Here is a 20,840-nt window from a genome sequence, read left to right on the forward strand (position 1 = left end):
CAGGTATCAAATCTGGGCCTTTGACATTGGCAGGTAGATTCTTTACTACTAAGCCACCTGGGAAGATCAATTGAACAACTAATTCCCCTGAAAATGGGTGAAAATACAGTATAATAGAAAGAATTGAAATATAGAGATGAGGACTAGCAAGTGATATATACTATTTATATCGAATATGGTAAAATTTGTCATTTAAGAGTAATAATTTTTATCTTAATTTTTGATGGTAGAACTATATTGAAAATACTTTTTCATGTATTTTCCTAATCAAACATACTTTTAATTTTCAGTTTTTCAGTCTCCCCCCCACCACACATACATGAAGACATGGATATTTACATACTCACTGCAATGAGGAATGAGAAATGCAATGAGAGAATTTCTATTTTATTATTGTTAAAAGAGGCAATAGAGAAAGGGAAAGGACCAGAGTTGTCAAGTCAAAAGTATATGCATATAATGTGCCCAGAACAGTGCTAGTCTGGTTACATCAAAATATAAAATATTGTCTCTATAATCATAAAGGTAAGATATTCTTAATGTAACATCTAGCAAATAGTTCAAAACAATAGAGTTGTCAAGATCATCTGCACTATGGGAATTCAGAGAAGAGAAATAGTCTCTGAACCCTTTCCTTGTTTATGATCATATAGAATTAATAGCAAAATATTTGTGCCTTGGTAAGTGTTGAACCTGTTTTAAATTACCCATTTCCCATAATTGAGCACTAATTTATTTTTTCTGTCTCATCTCCTCACTATGCTTTTCCTCATATCTGAGTTGCTAAACATGAGAAGTGCATTCACACTGCCGTGATCATGTAATTCTTCTGCCTCATTATTATCCCCCTCTTACCCTCTCAACAAAATCTTTATCTCATTAGCTGCTGTTGATGAAATGCAAGAACTTCTCTGAGTTCTCTCCTCCTCTCTCCACAATTGGAAATAATTGCTCCTTTTCTATACCTCCTAATACCTTGTTTCTGTGTCTCTTTAATGCTCATAATTTTGGCTTAGTTTTATTGTTTGATTACTTATCTACATATCTTTTTAAAGTTTCAGTTTAGAGTTTATGACATATTTATCTTTGTTTTTCTTCACCCTCATGCTTAGTCTTGTAGGTAGTAGTTGTTGGTCAATAGGTATTCGGTTGACCAAAACATTTGTTCAGCTTATTCCATAAGATCTTACAGGAAAACTCCAACAAACTTCTTGGTCAACCCAATACTTTAAAATTTTAATGCATTTGTTTGATGTAGGGGATGTGATTTTAATAAATTAAATTAAAGGTGGCGCTAGTGGTAAGGAACCCACCTGCCAGTGCAGACAACGTAAGAGACCCAGGTTCAATCCCTGGTTTGGGAAGATCCCCTGGAAAAGGAAATGGCAACCCACTCCAGTATTCATGCCTGGACAGAGGAGCCTGGTAAGCTACAGACCATGGGGTCACACAGAGTTGGACACGACTGAAACGACTTAGCACACACACATATAATTAAGTTTTATATTAATTAAAATTTCTCCCACAGAGAAGTTTAGGCCCAGATGGTTCACTAGTAAGAACCCTTTTGGAAAATAAAGAATGAGGGTTGTTCCCAAGTTGTTATATTAAGTCAAGATTACTGTGATACCAAAGTCATTACACAAAAGAAAAATTATATATCAATACTACTCATGAATATGGTGTCAAAAAATTCCTGATCAAATAGTAACAAACACAGCACAGCATTCTATTAAAAATATTATACATCATGATCAAATTGGGTATATGTTGGAAAGGCAAGGTTTTTCTTTTTAACATCCTCAAGTCAATATAATTCACCACATTAATAAAGGATAAAAATGTTTGACCATGTAAATAGTTGTAGTAAAAGCATCTACCCATGATACAAAGTTTCAGTAAACTGAGAATAGAAGGAAATTCCTCAACCTATAAAAGGTCTGTCTACAAAAATGCCACAGTTATGATACTTCATAATGCTGAAGGACTGAATATTTTTGACTTAAGATTAGAAACAAGACAAAGATGTTTACTCTTGCCATTTTTATTCATTTTTGTACTGGACATATTGGGCAGTGCAGTACAATAAGGGTGAGAAATAAAAGCATACAAATTTCAAAGAAAGAAGTAAAACTCTGTTTTATTCATGGATGATATGATCTTTAACAGATAAAATTCTAATAAATTCACAAAAAGGCACTAAAATATATGTTTAACTGGGTGCAAGATCATTAATTGTTTGCTTTTACATGAAGAAAAATTGAAAATTAAAATTAATCTAATGATACCATTGAAAATATTTTCCAAAAACTTGAAATGCACATTTATCCCTACAAATTTAACAAGATGTGTGAAAACTGGTGTACTGAATGAGGACTGTAAAAGCATTGTAGATGAAAAATAGAAAAGACCTAATGTAGGGAGAGATATACCATGTTCATAAATTGGAAGAATAAATATTGTTATGATATTTGTTCCTCCAAAATTCTACTATAAACTCAATTAAATTCCAAACAAAATCCAAGTAGGCTGTTTTTTCAGACACTGATGTGTTCTAAAATGTGTATGCAAAGTCAGGGCCTAGAATAGCCAAAAAATTTTTGAAAAACAACAAATTGGAAGGATTCTCTGATTCCAGACTTACTACAAAGCTACAAAGTAGTCAAATCAACATGGCAGTGGCATGAGGAGAGAGTGAAAGATCAATGGAACAGAATAGAGAGAGGGTGGAAATATTAATACACCATCACATATATGGTCGGGCCTGCCCCATCCTTGCTCGGCCCTCCAGCTGCCCTGGTGGCCCACCCCCATTCCTCTTGGACCTCAAGTCCTTCTCCCCACCGACTACTTCTCCCTGCCATCCCAGGAGCCTGGTGCCCAGCCCTACTTGCACAGAGGAGCACAGCCGAGAATGTAAGGTTACTGAGGAATGAAGGATTATGGGCTCCTGCAAACAACAGCTTTATGAGTGTGGCGGAGGAAGATGGCAGAGTAGAAAGATGTGCACTCATCTTCTCCTGAGAGAACTCCAAAATTACAACTCGCTGCTGAACAACCATGGGCAGGAGAATATTGGATCCCACCAAAAAAGGTATTCCACATCCAAGGGCAAAGGGGAAGCTCCAGCAAAATGGTAGGAGGGATGAAATCACATTTAGAATCAAACTCCATACCCACCAGAGACACTCAGAGGGCTCAAACAAACCTTGTGTGCACCAGGACCCAAAGACCCCACAGAGACTGAGCCAGAAAGTGTTCAAGTGTCTCCTGTGGAGGTACAGGTCAGCAGTGGCCTGCCACAGGGACAGGGGCTCTGGGTGCAGCAGACCTGGGTATGGCATAAGCCCTCTTGGAGGAGGTGGCCATTAACCCCGCCATAGAGCTGCCAGAACTTACACGGGGCTGCGGAAACAGACTCTTGGATGGCACAAACAAAATCTTGTGCTCACCAGGACCCAGGAGAAAGGAGCCATGACCCCCAAAAAGACTGACCCACACTTGTCTGTGAGTATCCAGGAGCCTCTGGCAGAGGCGTGGGTCAGTAGTGGCCTGCTGCTGCTCAGGGGCACTCAGTGCAGCAGTGCGTGCATGGGACTTTTTGAAGGTCACCATTATCTTCATTACCTGGACCATAGTTTGGCCTCAATTCAAAAAACAGGGAGGGAACTCAGCCCTGCCCACCACAGAAAATTGGATTAAAGATTTACTTTAAGCATGGCCCCACCCATCCGAATAAGACCCAATTTCCCCCTCAGTCAGCCTCTCCCATCAGCAAGCTTCCATAAGCTTCTTATCCTTACCCACCAGAGGGCCAACCACAAGCACAGACAACTAATCAAATGAATGAAAACCACAATCACAACTAATCAAACTGATCACATGGACCACAGCCTTGTCTAACTCAGTGAAACTATGAGCCATGCTGTATAGGGCCACCCAAGATGGATGGGTCATGGTGGAGAGTTCTGACAAAATGGGGTCTACTGGAGAGGGAATGGCAAACCACTTCAGTATACTTGCCTTGAGAATCCCATGAACTATATGAAAAATCAAAAAGATAGGACACTGAAAGATGAACTCCCAGGTTGGTAGGTGCCCAATATGCTACTGGAGATCAGTGGAGAAATAATTCCAGAAAGAAAGTAGAGACAGAGCCAAAGCAAAACAGCACCCAGTTGTGGATTTGACTGGTGATAGAAGTAAAGTCTGATGCTGTAAAGAACAATATTGCATAGGAACTTGGAATGTTAGGTCCATGAATCAAGGTAAATTGGAAGTGGTCAAACAGGAGACGGCAAGAGTGAATATCAACATTTTAGGAATCAATGAACTAAAAAGGACTGGAATGGGTGAATTTCACTCAGAGGACTATTATATCTACTACTTTAGACAAGAATCCCTTATAAGAAATGGAGTAGCCATCATAGTCAACAAGAGTCTGAAATGCAGTACCTCAATGAAATCTCAAATGACAGAATGATCTCTGTTTGTTTCCAAGGCAGACCATTCAATAACACGGTAATCCAAGTCTATGCCTGACCAGTAATCCTTAAAGCTGAAGTTGAACAGTTCTATGAAGACCTACAAGACCTTCGAGAACTAACACCAAAAAAATATGTCCTTTTCATTATAGGGGACTAGAATGCAAAAGTAGGAAGTCAAGAAACAACTGTAGTAACAGGCAAATTTGGCCTTGGAGTACAAAATGAAGCAGGGAAAAGGCTAACAGTTTTGCCAAGAGAACGCACTGGTCACACCCTCTTCCAACAACAACAACAACAACAACAACAAAAAGAACAGTCTACACATGGACATCACCAGATGGTCAATACTGAAATCAGATTGATTATATTCTTTGCAGCCAAAGATAGAGAAACTCTATACAGTCGGCAAAAACAAGACCAGGAGCTGACTGTGGTTGATCATGAACTCCTTATTGCCAAATTCAGACTTAAATTGAAGAAAGTATGGAAAACCACAAGACCATTTAGGTATGATCTAAATCAAATCCCTTACAATTATACAGTGGAAGTGAGAACTAGATTCAAGGGATTAGATCTGATAAACAGAGTGCCTGAAGAACTGTGGATAGAGGTTCATGACATTGTACAGGAGCCAGAGTTCAAGACCATCCCCAAGAAAAAGAAGTGCAAAAAGGCAAAATGGCTGTCTGAGGAGGCCTTAAAAATAGTTGAGAAAAGAAGAGAAGTGAAAAGCAAAGGAGAGTAGCAAAGATATACCCATTTCAATGCAGAGTTCCAAAGAATAGCAAGGAGAGATAAGAAAATCTTCCTCAGCAATCAATGCAAAAAAATAGAGGAAAAAAATAGAATGGGAAAGACTAGAGATCTCTTCAAGAAAATTAGAGATACCAAGGGAATATTTCATGGGCTCAATGAAGGACAGAAATGGAATGGATCTAACAGAAGCAGAAGATATTAAGAAGAGGTGGCAAGAATACACAGAAGAACTATACAAAAAGATCTTCATGACCCAGATAATAACAATAGTGTGACCACTCACCTAGCAACAGACATTCTGGAATGTGAAATCAAGTGGGCCTTAGGAAGCATCACTATGAACAAAGCTAATGGAGGTGATGGAATTCCAGTTGAGCTATTTCAAATCCTGAAAGATGATGCTGTGAAAGTGCTGCACTCAATTGCCAGCAAATTTGGAAACTCAGCTGTGGCCTCAGGACTGGAAAAGGTCAGTTTTCATTCCAATCCCAAAGAAATGCAATGCCAAAGAATGTTCAAACTGCCACACAATTTTACTCATCTCACACATAGCAAAGTAACGCTCAAAATTCTCCAAGCCAGGTTTCAATAGTCCGTGAACTATGAACTTCAAGGTGTTCAAGCTGGTTTTAGAAAAGACAGAGAAACCAGAGATCAAATTGCCAACATCAGTTGGATCATCAAAAAGCAAGAGAGTTCCAGAAAAACATCTACTTCTGCTTTATTGACTATGCCAAAGCCTTTGACTGTGTAAATCACAACAAACTGTGGAAAATTCTTAAAGAAATGGGAATACCAGACCACCTGACCTGCCTGCTGATAAATCTGTATGTAGGACAAGAAGCAGCAGTTAGAACTGGACATGGAACAACAGACTGGTTCCAAATCAGGAAAGGAGTACGTCAAGCCTGTATATTGTCACCTTGCTTATTTAACTTATATGCAGAGTACATCATGTGAAATGTCGGGCTGGATGAAGCCCAAGCTGGAATCAAGATTGCCAGGAGAAATATCAATAACCTCAGACAGAGATTCAGATTACACCACCCGTATGGCAGAAAGTGAAGAACCAAAGAGCCTCTTGATGAAAATGAAAGAGTAGAGTGAAAAAGTTGGCTTAAAGCTCAACATTCAGAAAACTAAGATCATGGCATCTGGTCCCTTCACTTCTTGGCAAATATATGGGGAAATAATGGAAACAGTGAGAGACTATTTTTGGGGGCTCCAAAATCACTGTGTATGGTGACTGCAGCCATGAAATTAAAAGATGCTTACTCCTTGGAAGAAAAGCTAAAACAAACCTAGACAGCTTATTAAAAAGCCAGAGACATTACTTTGCCAACTAGTCAAAGCTATGCTTTTTCCAGTAGTCATGTATGGACATGAGAGTTGGACTATAAAGAAAGCTGAGCGCAGAATTGATGCTTTTGAACTGTGGTGTTGGATAAGACTCTTGAGAGTCCCTTGGACTGCAAGGAGATCCAACCAGTCAATCCTAAAGGAAATCAGTTCTGAATATTCATTGGAAGGACTGATGCTGAAGTTGAAACTCCAATCCTTTGGCCACCTGATGCGAAGAACTGACTCATTGGAAAAGACCCTGATGCTGGGAAAGATTGATGGTGGGAGGAGAAGGGGATGACAGAGGAAGATATGGTTGGATGCCATCACTGACTTGGACATGAGTTTGAGTAAGCTCCGGGAGTTGGTGATGGACAGGGAGTCTGGTGAGCTGCAGTCCATGGGGTTGCAGATTCGGACACGACTGAGTGACTGAACTGAACTGAACATATATCATATATGGTCAATTGATTTTTTTTTTAAGTTACAGGGCACTTCAGTGGGGAAAGAATAATCTGTTACTAGTGTGGCTGAAACAACTTCTATTATATAAGCAATAATGAACCTCAACCTTTGCCTCATACTGCTATGAAAATTAACTCAATGTGGTTCAAAGACCAAAATGTAAAAGTAAACAATATGAAAACAGAATATAGGAGACTATCTTTGTGACTTGGTGTAGGCAAATTTTTAAAATATATTACCTAAATATTACAAAGAATGTATGCCCAGAATATAGAATATTTTTAAAGAAAAACTCTTACAATTCTGGACATACAAATGCAGGGAAATGAATCTAAACACAGATCTTACAGTCTTCACAAAAATTAACTCAAAGTAGATTGTAGACCTAAATGTAAAAGGCAGAATTATAAAGGTCCTATATTGCAGCATAGGAGAAAATCCACATGACCTCAGGTATGGTGATGACTTTTTAGATTCAATACTAAGGACATGAATCATGAAAGAAATAATTGGTAAGTAGACTTCATTAATAAAATTTCTCCTCTGTGAAAGACAGAGTCAAGAGAAAGAAGAGATAAGCCTAAGATTGGGAGAAAATATTTGTTAAACATGTATCTGCTAAAGGACTGTTATCCATAATATACAAAGAACTCTTATAATTTAGCAGTTTGAAAACTAACAACTGACTTAAAAATGGGCCAAGGCCTTAACAGACACTTCATCTCAGAAGATATACAGATGGCAAATAAGCATATGCAAAGATGTTCCATATCATATGTTATCAGGGAAATGCACATTAAAACCAGAGTGAGGTACTATTGCACAACTGCTAGAATGGTCAAAATACAGAAACCTGACAATACCAAATGCTGACACAAGATGCGGAGCTCAAATGTGAAGCAAGGGAAACTTACTTATTGCTGATGTGAGTACAAAATGGTACTGGAACTTAGAAGACAGTTACTACAGAACTAAACCTACCCTTATCAGATGATCCAGAGCAATCTTGCTTCTTGGTATTTATCTAAAGTAGTTGAAAACTTTTGTCTACACAAAAATCTGCACAAGGATGTTTATAGCAGCTTTATTCATAATCGCCAAAACTTGGAAGAAACCAAAATGTCTCTCAGTCAGTAAATGGATCAAGTGTGGTACATCCAGACAATGGAATATTATTCAGAGATTTTTAAAAAAGCTATTATTCAGAGCTTTGAAATGAGCTATGAAAAGCCAGGAAAAAGTGTGGAGGAAACTTAAATGTATGTTACAATAAAAAGAAGCCAGTTTGAAAAGGCTATATTCTGTATGATTCTTTATGACATTCTTGAAAGGGCAAACCTATAGAGACAGTAAAAAAGAACAGTGGTTGGGTTCCGAGGGTGAATAGGTGGAACATAGGATCTTTAGGGCAGTGAAAATATTCTGTATGTTATCATAATAATATATACATGTCAGTATGAAAGTGAAAGTGAAAGTCACTCCATGGTGTCCAACTCTTTGTGACACTATGGACTCTACAATCCATGGAATTCTTCAGGCCAGATACTGGAGTGGGTAGCTGTTCTCTTCTCCAGGGGATCTTCCCAACCCAGGGATCAAACCCAAGTCTCCTGCATTGCAGGCAGATTCTTTACCAGCTGAGCCACCAGGGAAGCCCAAGAATACTGGAGTGGATAGCCTATCCCTTCTCCAGCAGATCTTCCCAACCCAGGAATCGAACTAGGGTCTCCTGCATTGCAGGCAGATTCTTTACCAGCTGAGCTACCAGGGAAGTCCACATGTCCTTATAAATTTGTATAAACCCTTGCAATGTACAGGAGTAAACTATAATATTAACTATGGACTTTGGATCGTTATAGTGTATCAGTGTAGGTTCATTAATATCAAGTGTAACAAATGTAACTCTGTGGTGGGGGATGTTTATAAAGAGAGCTTTGCATGTCTAGGGGCTTGGGGAAGATGGGAAATCTCTGTACCTTCCTCTCAATTTTGCTGTGAACCTTAAATGACTAAAAAGAACAGTCTTCATTAAAAAAAAAAAAGAAAAAAAAAGCTTATAATTCAACAGTAAGAAGTCAAATTAACCCAATTAAAAATAGACAAATGATTTGAAAGGGTATTTCACACCAAATCACATGTGTCTGGCCTAACACAGGAGAAGATACTTAACACGTTAGCAGTCACAGAAGTGGAAATTAAAAGTGCTATGTGGCAGCACCACACGTCTGCTGGAATGGCTAAATTAAGTGTTTCCAAGAATGGGAATATACTAGAACTCTAATATGAATGTGAAGTGTATAAACACTTTGGAAAACATTTTGATAATTTCCTAAAAAGTTTAAAATACTCTTACCATGTAACCTGGTATTTTAGGTGTTTACCTAAGAGAAACAGAAGTTTATGTTCACATACAGAATTATATGTGAATGTTCAGGGAAACTTTATTCATAATGGCTCCAAACTGGAAACAACCTAAACGTCTATTAAAGGAAGAGTATATAAAAAAGTTTTGATGTATCCATACAGTAAAATACTACTTTGCATTAGAAAGGAATACACTACTGATATGTGAAAAATAAAGATGTATCTCAAACACATTATGCTGAGCAAAAGAAGCCAGACCTAAAGTGTATACTTTGTGATTCCATTTTTGTGAAGTTCTACAAAGGACCTGTCTAATAGAGTGACAGAAAAAAGTGGATACTGACCTAGGGTGAGCATAGGGTAACCATTTGTGGTGATGGTTACACAAGTGTATCCTTTTATCAAAAGTTATCAACCTGTATATTAAAAATGGGTGCATATTATGTATGTAAACAATACCTCAGTAAGAAACTTTTTGAAAACTAGTATGGTGCTGCTAAGTCGCTTCAGTTGTGTCCAACTCTGTGCGACCCCATAGACAGCAGCCCATCAGGCTCCCCCGTACCTGGGATTCTCCAGGCAAGAACACTGGAGTGGGTTGCCATTTCCTTCTCCAATGCATGGAAGTGAAAAGTGAAAGTGAAGTCACTCAGTCATGTCCGACTCTTAGCAACCCCATGGACCACAGGCCACCAGGCTCCTCCATCCATGGGATTTTCCAGGCAAGAGTACTGGAGTGGGGTGCCATTGCCTTCTCCGGAAAACTAGTATATGTTTATGTAAAATGATCTGTCATGAAGAATAGTGTATTTTCCAAAAGTTGCATATTTTGCCTCTTATGCTAAATCCTGCAGAAAAAATAATCTTGAGTCAACTTTCTAAAAGTAACCTTTATCTTTTTGAAATTAGCTTTGACCTCTTGTGCATAAACCTGACATCAGTGTAGACTTCTTTCTCTCTCATTTCATAATAATAAACAATATTATTAGGCTAGAGTCAGATAAATGAACAAAAGTTTTAAGAGAGAATAAGAACATATAAATTGACGCTAGTACTCTTATGGCAGAAAATGAAGAACTAAAGAGTCTCTTGATGAAAGTGAAAAACTTGGCTTAAAACTCAACATTAAGAAAACTAAGATCATGGCATCCAGTCCCATCACTTCACGGCAAATAGATGGGGAAATAATGGAAAGAGTGGGAGACTTTATTTTGGGGGGCTCAAAAATCACTGCAGATGGTGACTGCAGCCATGAAATTAAAACATGCTTGCTCCTTGGAAGAAAAGCTGTGACCAACCTAGACAGCATATTAAAAAGCAGAGACATTACTTTGCCAACAAAAGTCCATCTAGTCAAAGCTATGGTTTTTCCAGTAGTCATGTGTGGATGTGAGAGTTGGACTATAAAGAAGGCTGAATGCCAAAGAATTGAAGCTTTTGAACTGTCATGTTGGAGAAGACTCTTGAGAGTCCCTTGGACTGCAAGGAGATCCAACCAGTCCATCCTAAAGGAAATCAGTTCAGAATATTCATCAGAAGGACTGACACTGAAGCTGAAACTCCAATCCTTTGGCCACCTGATGTGAAGAACTGACTCATTTGAAAAGACCCTGATGCTGGGAAAGAATGAAGGCAGGAGGAGAAGGGGATGACAGAGGATGAGATGGTTGGATGGCATCACTGACTTGATGGACATGAGTTTGAGTAAGCTCCAGGAGTTGGTGATGGACAGGGAAGCCTGGCATGCTGCAGTCCATGGGGTCTCAAAGAGTTGGACATGACTGAGCGACTGAATTGAACTGAACTGAACTGAGTACTAAAGTAGAATAGCAAACCAAATGAATTCTTTGAAGTTTCCTAGATGGCCATGCAAAGAATGTCAGCTATGTAAAGAGGTAGCAGGTGGGGACACAGTGTGTTGGAACACAGCGTTTTAGAGCAATTACAATGAATGTCTCATGTACTATTAAAAGGAGAACAGTTCTCCTTAATCTAGTTTTCAATATTACTTGCAACTGAAATACTTGCTTTAATAGCAATTCTGTCCTTTAATAAATGTGAATACTAGAGAATCCCCAGGTTTAAAATAGCACCGTGCACAGTAATATTATTTTGATGTGTGGATGCTAGGAGGTGGACTCAGTGTACTCATTGGCCTAAAGAATTTCTTCTTCCTTTTCCTTGCTGGTATAAATCAGTTTAGGATGTATAGGAAACTACAAATAAATCTGAGAGAGATTTCATTTTTCAGAAGACCCTAATGTTGCATCTGTAGTGAATTTCACTAACTTGGAGCAAATGACTGTGGTGAAAAGATAGTATAAGATAGCACTGGAGTTATTCTCAGAAAATTTTAAGCAGATGTTTCAGTTCAGTTCAGTTGCTCAATCGTGTTTGATTCTTTGCAACCCCATGAACCGCAGCACACCAGGCCTCCCTGTCCATCACCAACTGCTGGAGTCTACTCAAACCCATGTCCATTGAGTTTGTGATGCCATCCAACCATCTCATCCTCTGTTGTCCCCTTCTCCTCCTGCCTTAAACCTTTCCCAGCATCAGGGTCTTTTCCAATGAGTCAGTTATTCACATCAGGTGACCAAAGTATTGGAGTTTCAGCTTCAACATCAGTCCTTCCAATGAACACCCAGGACAGATCTCCTTTAGGATGGACTGGTCAGATCTCTTTGCAGTCCAAGAGACTCTCAAGAGTCTTCTCCAACACGACAGTTCAAAAGCTTCAATTCTTCAGTGCTCAGCTTCACAGTCCAACTCTCACATCCATACATGACTACTGGAAAAACCATAGTCTTGACTAGGTGGACCTTTGTTGGTAAATTAATGTCTCTGCTTTTTAATATGCTATCTAGGTTGGTCATAACTTTCCTTCAAAGGAGTAAGCATCTTTTAATTTCAAGCAGATGTTTAGTGTTAATAAATTTCTGAAAATATTTGATGATAGTCTTTCTGAGCATCCCCAATGTATGAAACTGTAGCATGTGACCTCTTTGTCAGGGATGAATTTAACATAAACAAGTCTGCTAGTCATACTTTTTGAGTAATGTGATTACTGACCTTTATTTGTTTGATCATTGACACTGCCATAGTTTTAGTATAAATGAACCAGCTTGCTGCTGCTGCTCAAGCCACTCAATCGTGTCTGACTTTTTGCAGCCGCATAGACTGCCAGGCTCCTCTGTCCATGGAATTTTCCAGGCAAGAACACTGAAGTTGGCAGCCATTCCCTTTTCTAGGAGTGGGCAGCCATTCCCTTCTCCAGGGGATCTTCCTGATCTAGGGATCAAACCGACATCTCTTGCATCTCCTGCATTGGAGGCATATTCTTTACCACTAGCACCACCTGGGGAGCCCCATAAATGAACCAGCTTAGCATTTTATAGTTTCCTTCTCTTTCAGTGTCCCAGTAAGTCCTTAGATGCCCAACTTTAAAAGTATTATAAGAAATAAAGTGTCATTGATATAACTTTTTTTTGTTTTTGACTTTCAAATTGAAAAAAAAATTAATAATCCTTGAGTAAGGTCACCTGTGTAATGAGATTGGCTATGCAAGTTTGGAGAAAATTTTAAGCAGATGTTTCAGTTCAGTTCAGTTCAGTTCAGTCTGTTAGTCATGTCCGACTCTTTGCAACCCCATGAACCGCAGCATGCTAGGCCTCCTTGTCCCATCACCAACTGCTGGAGTCTACCCAAACCCATGTCCATTGAGTTGGTGATGCCATCCAACCATCTCATCCTCTGTTGTCCCCTTCTCCTCCTGCCTTAAATCTTACTAGAATTGCATTTCTCTGAATTATTAAAGGTACAGTAATTTGAAGAACAGATAAAAAAATTCTATGGGAAGAAATATACACCAAAGAAGATGAAACCATCCTTCTACCCAGCCATCATCACAGGGAGACAAATATTTGTTGGGGAGGAGGAATGATTAAGTTGTGCAATTTAAAGTTTAGTTTCCTCAACTACAGAGTTTTTGTTAAACTCTAAATTGCTTGCTAATGGTTGGTATAAAGGCATTCTTTAATGAAATCAAGTAGATGTTGGTTGAGTTCTATGGTAGTTTGAACATGGAATGAATACAGTGAGGGCAAGTGCATATAGAGGAGTCAGAAGATAAAGGACACTAAATTCACGGTTACAGTTAAATTGGTGCCTTCTAGTATCAATGAGAATATTCACATTATTAAAATTTTTAGGGCAAGCTGACATTCATTCACTCACTCATTATTTATTTAATCAACACATATGCACTGGTTTGGAGAAGGCAATGGCACCCCACTCCAGTACTTTTGCCTGGAAAATCCCATGGATGGAGAAGCCTGGTAGGCTGCAGTCCATGGGGTTGCTAGAGTTGGACATGACTGAGTGACTTCACTTTCACTTTTCAGTTTCATGCATTGGAGAAGGAAATGGCAACCCACTCCAGTGTTCTTGCCTGGAGAATCCCAGGGACAGGGAAGCCTAGTGGGCTGCCGTCTATGGGGTCGCACAGAGTTGGACACGACTGAAGCGACTTAGCAGCAGCAGCAGCAGCATGCACTGGTTTTGTGATATCTAAACCAACAGACACCTCTGCAGCCATGCAGTTTGTAATCCAGTAGGGAAAGGAGTTATTTCTTAACCATTTCCTTTTTTATTTAGTTGTGCCCGATCTTAGTCAGAGCATGCGGGATCTTCAGTCTTCCATGTGGCATGTGGGATCTTTAGTTGCAGCATGCAAACTCTTAATTGCAGCATGTGGAATCTACTTCCCTGACCAGGGATCAAACCTGGGCCCCCTGCATTGGGAGTACAGAGTCTTAGCCACTGGACTACCAGGGAAGTCCCAGGAAAGGAGTTAGTGACCCAAAGTCATCTAATTAGCTTTTAAAATTTTATTTGTGATAATTACTATAAAAATATCAGGGTGATGTGAAATTATGTAAGAAAGGAAACTAATTTTGGGGTACCAAAAAGGACTATCAGAGGGAGTGAATTAAGTTCACACCTAGAGCACAAAGATTAATCATGATGAAGACAAGAGAAGAGATTGCTCCATGAATTTATTTATTAGGTTTTAGTACAATAGCAAGTAACAGAAAATGCAAATAGCAGTGACTTAAAATGGAGAAGTTTATTTCACCCCACTTACATAATTTAGGGCTGGACTGTCCAAGGATAGACTGTCCTCATCAGTACAAGGAACCCAGAATTATTCTATTTGTTGTTCTACTATGTATATCCTCTAGTTCGAAGGATTCTTCATGGTCCAGGATGACTGTTCTAGCTGTAATCATTTCATTAGCACTCCAATCAGCAGAAAGAGGAAAGGGAAGAAGGAAGGACATGCCTCTTTAAGAACATTTCTTATACCCCAGGTTTATACCTTAATAACATGGCCACATTTAGCTGTGACAGAGATTGGAAAAATGGTTTGTATTCAAAGCAGACATGTTTGTGTGCTAAGTCACTTCAGTCCTGTCTGACTGTGAGCCTATGGACTGTATGTAGCCTGCCAGGCTCCTCTGTCCATGGGATTCTCCAGGCAAGAATACTGGAGTGGGTTCCCACGCCCTCCTCCAGGGGATCTTCCTGACCCAGGGATCCAACCCACATCTCTTCTGTCCCCTGCATTGACAGTTGGGTTCATTACCACTAGTGCCATTTGGGAAGCCCCAAAGAAGACATGTGCACAAGTGAAAATTAGGATTCTGTTACTGTAGAAAAAGAGGGCTAGGTGTTTTTTTATAGTGGAGACAACTAATAGCCTCTGTAAGAGAAAACTGTACGTACTTAGATAAAGTTCTATGTAAGAGAAAGTTTGGTATATTCAAAAGAAAGAGCATGCTGCTGCTGCTGCTGCTAAGTTGCTTCACTCGTGTCCGACTCTGTGCGACCCAATAGATGGCAGCCCACCAGGCTCCCACGTCCCTGGGATTCTCAAGGCAAGAACACTGGAGTGGGTTGCCATTTCCTTCTTCAACGCATGAGAGTGAAAAATGAAAGTGAAGTTGCTCAGTCGTGTCCGACTCTTAGCCACCCCATGGACTGCAGCCCACCAGGCTCCTCCATCCATGGGATTTTCCAGGCAAGAGTACTGGAGTAGGGTGCCATTGCCTTCTCTGAAGAAACAGCATAGTGTGTTTAAATGTTATGAGCAAATGGAAGGAAGAATGGCAAAAATGGGACAAAACTAGGTAATGCAGGTAATGGCAAATCATACACAGCCTCTGAAATCATGTTAGAATTTTGAATTTTATCCAAAGAACAATGAAAAACTATTAAAAGTTTTAAAGTAAGAGGGTAACATTTTCAATTTCTCATATAAGAAATTTTTTTTCTCTTGTCGTGTGGAGAATACTTTAGAGACTTTGGAAATATATATTGTTGTTGCATTAGTCTCTCAGTTCAGATCAGTTCAGTTCAGCCACTCAGTCATGTCTGAGTCTTTGAGACCCCATGAATCACAGCACGCCAGGCCTCCCTGTCCATCACCAACTCCCAGAGTTCACTCAGACTCACATCCATCGAGTCATTGATGCCATCCAGCCATCTCATCCTCTGTCGTCCCCTTCTCCTCCTGCCCCCAATCCCTCCCAACATCAGAGTCTTTTCCAATGAGTCAACTCTTCGCATGAGGTGGCCAAAGTACTGGAGTTTCAGCTTTAGCATCATTCCTTCCAAAGAAATCCCAGGGCTGATCTCCTTCAGAATGGACTGGTTGGATCTCCTTTCAGTCCAAGGGACTCTCAAGAGTCTTTTCCAACACCACAGTTCAAAAGCATCAATTCTTCGGTGCTCAGCCTTCTTCACAGTCCAACTCTCACATTCATACATGACCACAGGAAAAACCATAGCCTTGACTAGACGGACCTTTATTGACAAAGTAATGTCTCTGCTTTTGAAAATGCTATCTAGGTTGGTCATAACTTTCCTTCCAAAGAGTAAGCGTCTTTTAATTTCATGGCTGCAGTCACCATCTGCAGTGATTTTGGAGCCCAAAAAACTAAAGTCTGACACTGTTTCCACTGTTTCCCCATCTATTTCCCATGAAGTGATGCGACCAGATGCCATGATCTTCGTTTTCTAAATGTTGAGCTTTAAGCCCACTTTTTCAGTCTCCACTTTCACTTTCATCAAGAGGCTTTTTAGCTCCTCTTCACTTTCTGCCATAAGGGTGGTATCATCTGCATATCTGAGGTTATTGATATTTCTCCTGGCAATCTTGATTCCAGCTTGTGTTTCTTCCAGTCCATCGTTTCTCATGATGTACTCTGCATAGAAGTTAAATAAGCAGGGTGACAATATACAGCCCTGACATACTCCTTTTCCTATTTGGAACCAGTCTGTTGTTCCATGTCCAGTTCTAACTGTTGCTTCCTGTTCTGCATACAGATTTCTCAAGAGGCAGGTCAGGTGGTCAGGTATTCCCATCTCTTTCAGAATTTCCCACAGTTTATTGTGATCCACACAGTCAAAGGCTTTGGCATAGTCAATAAAGCAGAAATAGATGTTTTTCTGGAACTCTCTTGCTTTTTCCATGATCCATTGGATGTTGGCAATTTGATGTCTGGTTCCTCTGCCTTTTCTGAAACCAGCTTGAACATCAGGAAGTTCCCGGTTCACATATTGCTGAAGCCTGGCTTGAATAATTTTGAGCATTACTTTACTAGCACGTGAGATGAGTGCAATTGTGCGGTAGTTTGAGCATTCTTTGGCATTGCCTTTCTTTGGGATTGGAATGAAAACTGACCTTTTCCAGTCCTGTGGCCACTGCTGAGTTTTCCAAATGTGCTGGCATATTGAGTGCAGCACTTTCACAGCATCATCTTTCAGGATTTGAAATAGCTCCACTGGAATTCCATCACCTCCAGTAGCTTTGTTCGTAGTGATGCTAAGGCCCACTTGACTTCACATTCCAGGATATCTGGCTCTAGGTCAGTGATCACACCATCGTGATTATCTGGGTCATGAAGATCTTTTTTGTGCAGTTCTTCTGTGTATTCTTGCCACCTCTTCTTGATATCTTCTGCCTCTGTTAGGTCCATACCATTTCTGTCCTTTATCGAGCCCATCTTTGCATGAAATATTCCCTTGGTCACTCAGTTGTGTCCAACTCTTTGTGACCCCAGGGACTGTAGCTCGTCAGGTTCCTCTGTCCATGGGATTCTCTAGGCAAGAATACTGGAGTGGATTGCCATTCCCTTTTCCAGGGAATCTTCCTTACCCAAGAATTGAACCCAGGTCTCCTGAATTGCAGGCAGATTCTTAACCGTCTGAGCCACCCAATAAGAGTACTCTTTGGCATACAATTGCATATTTATCAATTCTGAAAAAAGCACTGGACACGAGTTCAAATCTGGATGGACATGCACTGAATGTTTGTAATAATAATTAATGTCAGAAAAGCTTCACTTTCTCCTTTATAACTTTTTATTTTGAATGATTTGTTTTACAATAAGCATGTGTTACTTTAAGTTTCATTAAAAGTTAATGAATCATTTTCAGTTTTGAAAAACAAATACAAAAAGACTTTGCTGATTTGCAGACCAGATTGCTGACTCCTATCCCTAATGATCTCTCTTTGTTTTGCCCTCTGTTTCTGATGGTTGCCTCTTCTCTGGAGTCTGCCCATTTGCCAGGTCCCTTTGCATTGACAATTCTTTTAGACTGTTTTTCTACTTTTTAATTTTGTGTTTGCATTTCTGATAGGATGAGAAGTAGCTTTGTCTCATTCCATCATCCCATTTCCCCACTCACAGGTTGTTCTCTTATATCCTGGCTCTGTCGAGGAGCATCAGTTTCTGCTTTTCTTCCAGGGACTTTTGGACAGGATGTAGATGTCCTTGGAACTTTCTTGGTGGCTCAGACGATAAAGAATCTGCCTTCAGTGCTGCAGTTTGATACCTGGGTTTGATCCCTGGGTCAGGAAGATCCCCTGGAGAAGGGAATGGCCACCCACTCCAGTGTTCTTGCTTGGAGAATTCCATGGACAGAGGAGCCTGGTGGGACTAACACTGGACATCCTTGGATTTTCTCTTCTCCTACTGCCAGCATGTTTCTAAAGACATGCACTCAAGGATTGACTAATGAGGATTAAAGAGTCTGTATGGAAATCATATCTGATCCTTGATCCTTTTCCTGAACAGTATGCACTTTAATTGCTTAGACTTACAAAAATTTTTTTTTAGCCTTTAACCTTTTTATTTTGTATTGGAGTATAGCTGATTAGTAATATAATAGTTTCAGGTGAACAGCACAGGGACTCAGCCATACATATACCTGTATCTATTCTCCCCCAAGCTCACCTCTCATCCAGGTTGCCACATAACATTGTAGACTTACAGAATTTTGGACTTAAAATTTAAAGGCCATCAATGATAAAGTATAACATAACACAGAAGTTCCTTTGTGGATATTCTGAATATTTTGAATATCTTTTGTCTCTTTAAAGAGCTCTAGAAATTAGAAACTTCCTTCTAATTAGTAGTTCTTAGAAAGATTAGAGAAGGCGATGGCACCCCACTCTAGTTCTCTTGCCTGGAAAATCCCATGTACGGAGGAGCCGGGTAGGCTGCAGTCCATGGGGTCGTGAAGAGTCGGACACGACTGAGCGACTTCACTTTCACTTTTCATTTTCATGCATTGGAGAAGGAAATGGCAACCCACTCCAGTGTTCTTGCCTGGAGAATTCCAGGGACTGGGGGGCCTGATGGCCTGCCGTATATGGGGTCGCACAGTCGGACACGACTGAAGCGACTTAGCAGCAGCAGCAGCAGAAAGATGATAGGATCTAGAGTCAGAGGACTTGTATTACAATCTTCCCTCAATTGTAGGATGACCTTGCAAATTGAGTAACATTGAATTGTACACAGCTAACTTCTAAACTGTCTTTAGGGGACAGCTAACTTCTAAACTGTCTTTAGGGGGCAGTACTAAACCACAAAATTTATAAAATAAATTTTGCTATTTTTGCTAATGCTATTGGCAAATGTTAATATAAAATAAAACTAAAATAACAATGATGAGACTTGTGGTGCAATTATATATACCTCTTATTAGTAGTACAATTTTCTAGGTAGTCAAATGAAATGTTAGTTTAAAACTCATTCCTTTAATGATTTATTTAATAAATAATTATTAAATTACATTATACAAAAACACATGGTAAGAGATGCAAATGTGAATAAGGCATATTTGCTTTCAGATAACTTACAATTAACTAAGATAAATAATTTGTATGTGTCTGTGTTTGTGTATATATAACTCTTTCAGGCTAAAGATTATGATCAAAATAACATTTATTGATGATTTTTTATGGGCTTCCACAGTAGGTAGCTCAGTGGTAAAGAGTCTGCCTGCAATGCAGGAGACACGGAAGACGCGCCTTTGATCCCTGGGTCTAGAGGAGCCCCTGGAGGAGGAAATGGCACCCCCCTCCAGTATTCTTGCTGGGAAAATCTCATGGACAGAGAAGACTGGCAGGCTGCAGTCCATAGCGTCTCAGAGAGCTAGATATGACTGAGTGACAGCTCTGCAGCAGCACTGATTATTTTTCATCTACCTGTGACTGTCAAGCAACTGATTTCATCCTCATATAGCCCCTTCAAGTAGGAATGATTATTATGCTTACTTTGCAGATAAGGAAACTGAGGATTAGTCAGATTATGTGATTTGCTCAGTAACGCAGCTTGCAAGTGGCAGAGCCAGGAATATGTGAAGTCTATGTGAAATAACAGAATACACAAACTGACAGAAAGAACTGAAGACTTTCAGAAGAGAGCAACATCCTTCCTGTTTGTGGTAAATCTGGAAAATTTTATGGAAGAGGTGAAATCTGAATTGTATTTTGAGGAATCAATAGTATTATAGGAGAATAATAGCTAAAAACAGTGGTTAATACTTATTGAAACCTGACTGTGTGTATGTCAGGCACCATATATTCATTACCTTATTTTTCAGGAAAAATTTCTAAGGGAGGTGTATACTACTGTATTTTCCCACCGCATAGAGTAAGTGAGGCTGCCATGGTACTATACTCTGAAAATCACACTAATTAGTAGGCTAAAAAGTAAGAGAGTTAGAACTTGAATCCAGGACTAATTTTAGAGTCTAAACTCTTAACCAGTACAATAGTTGTATGGAGAAGGAAGGTGGAGGGCATGAACAAAAGCACAGAACAGATTAGGAAAGGATAAATAATTCCATTTGGTTATAGCCTCGGGTGAGTAAAAGGGAGTAAGAAAGGGGCTGAAAAATAGTTTGACCATAAAACCTTGAAGCCATATTAAGGAATATGGATATTATTTGCTCTACAATGGGAAGTAATTGAAGAATTATGAGCTGGAAACAGACATAAGCAATTTTTCTTTGGGGAGGAGAAAGAGACAGAAGAAAAAAACTGATTATAAAATGTTGATAATTGTTAGCCAA

General features: G+C 39.6%; 1 protein-coding gene and 1 non-coding gene across 5 annotated transcripts in view; one reads left to right on the plus strand and one right to left on the minus strand.

Annotated features, from left to right (window-relative positions):
* Positions 1–20,840, plus strand: part of ANKS1B (ankyrin repeat and sterile alpha motif domain containing 1B) — a 1,160,059-nt gene that overhangs the window by 263,720 nt on the left and 875,499 nt on the right. The gene's annotated exons all lie outside the window — the stretch shown is intronic.
* Positions 14,177–14,249, minus strand: TRNAG-CCC. The gene has a single exon. It is a non-coding gene; the product is annotated as a tRNA-Gly (tRNA).

The sequence above is a fragment of the Bubalus bubalis genome, chromosome 4, assembly GCF_019923935.1.
Source record: "Bubalus bubalis isolate 160015118507 breed Murrah chromosome 4, NDDB_SH_1, whole genome shotgun sequence".
Classification (NCBI taxonomy): Eukaryota; Metazoa; Chordata; class Mammalia; order Artiodactyla; family Bovidae; genus Bubalus; species Bubalus bubalis.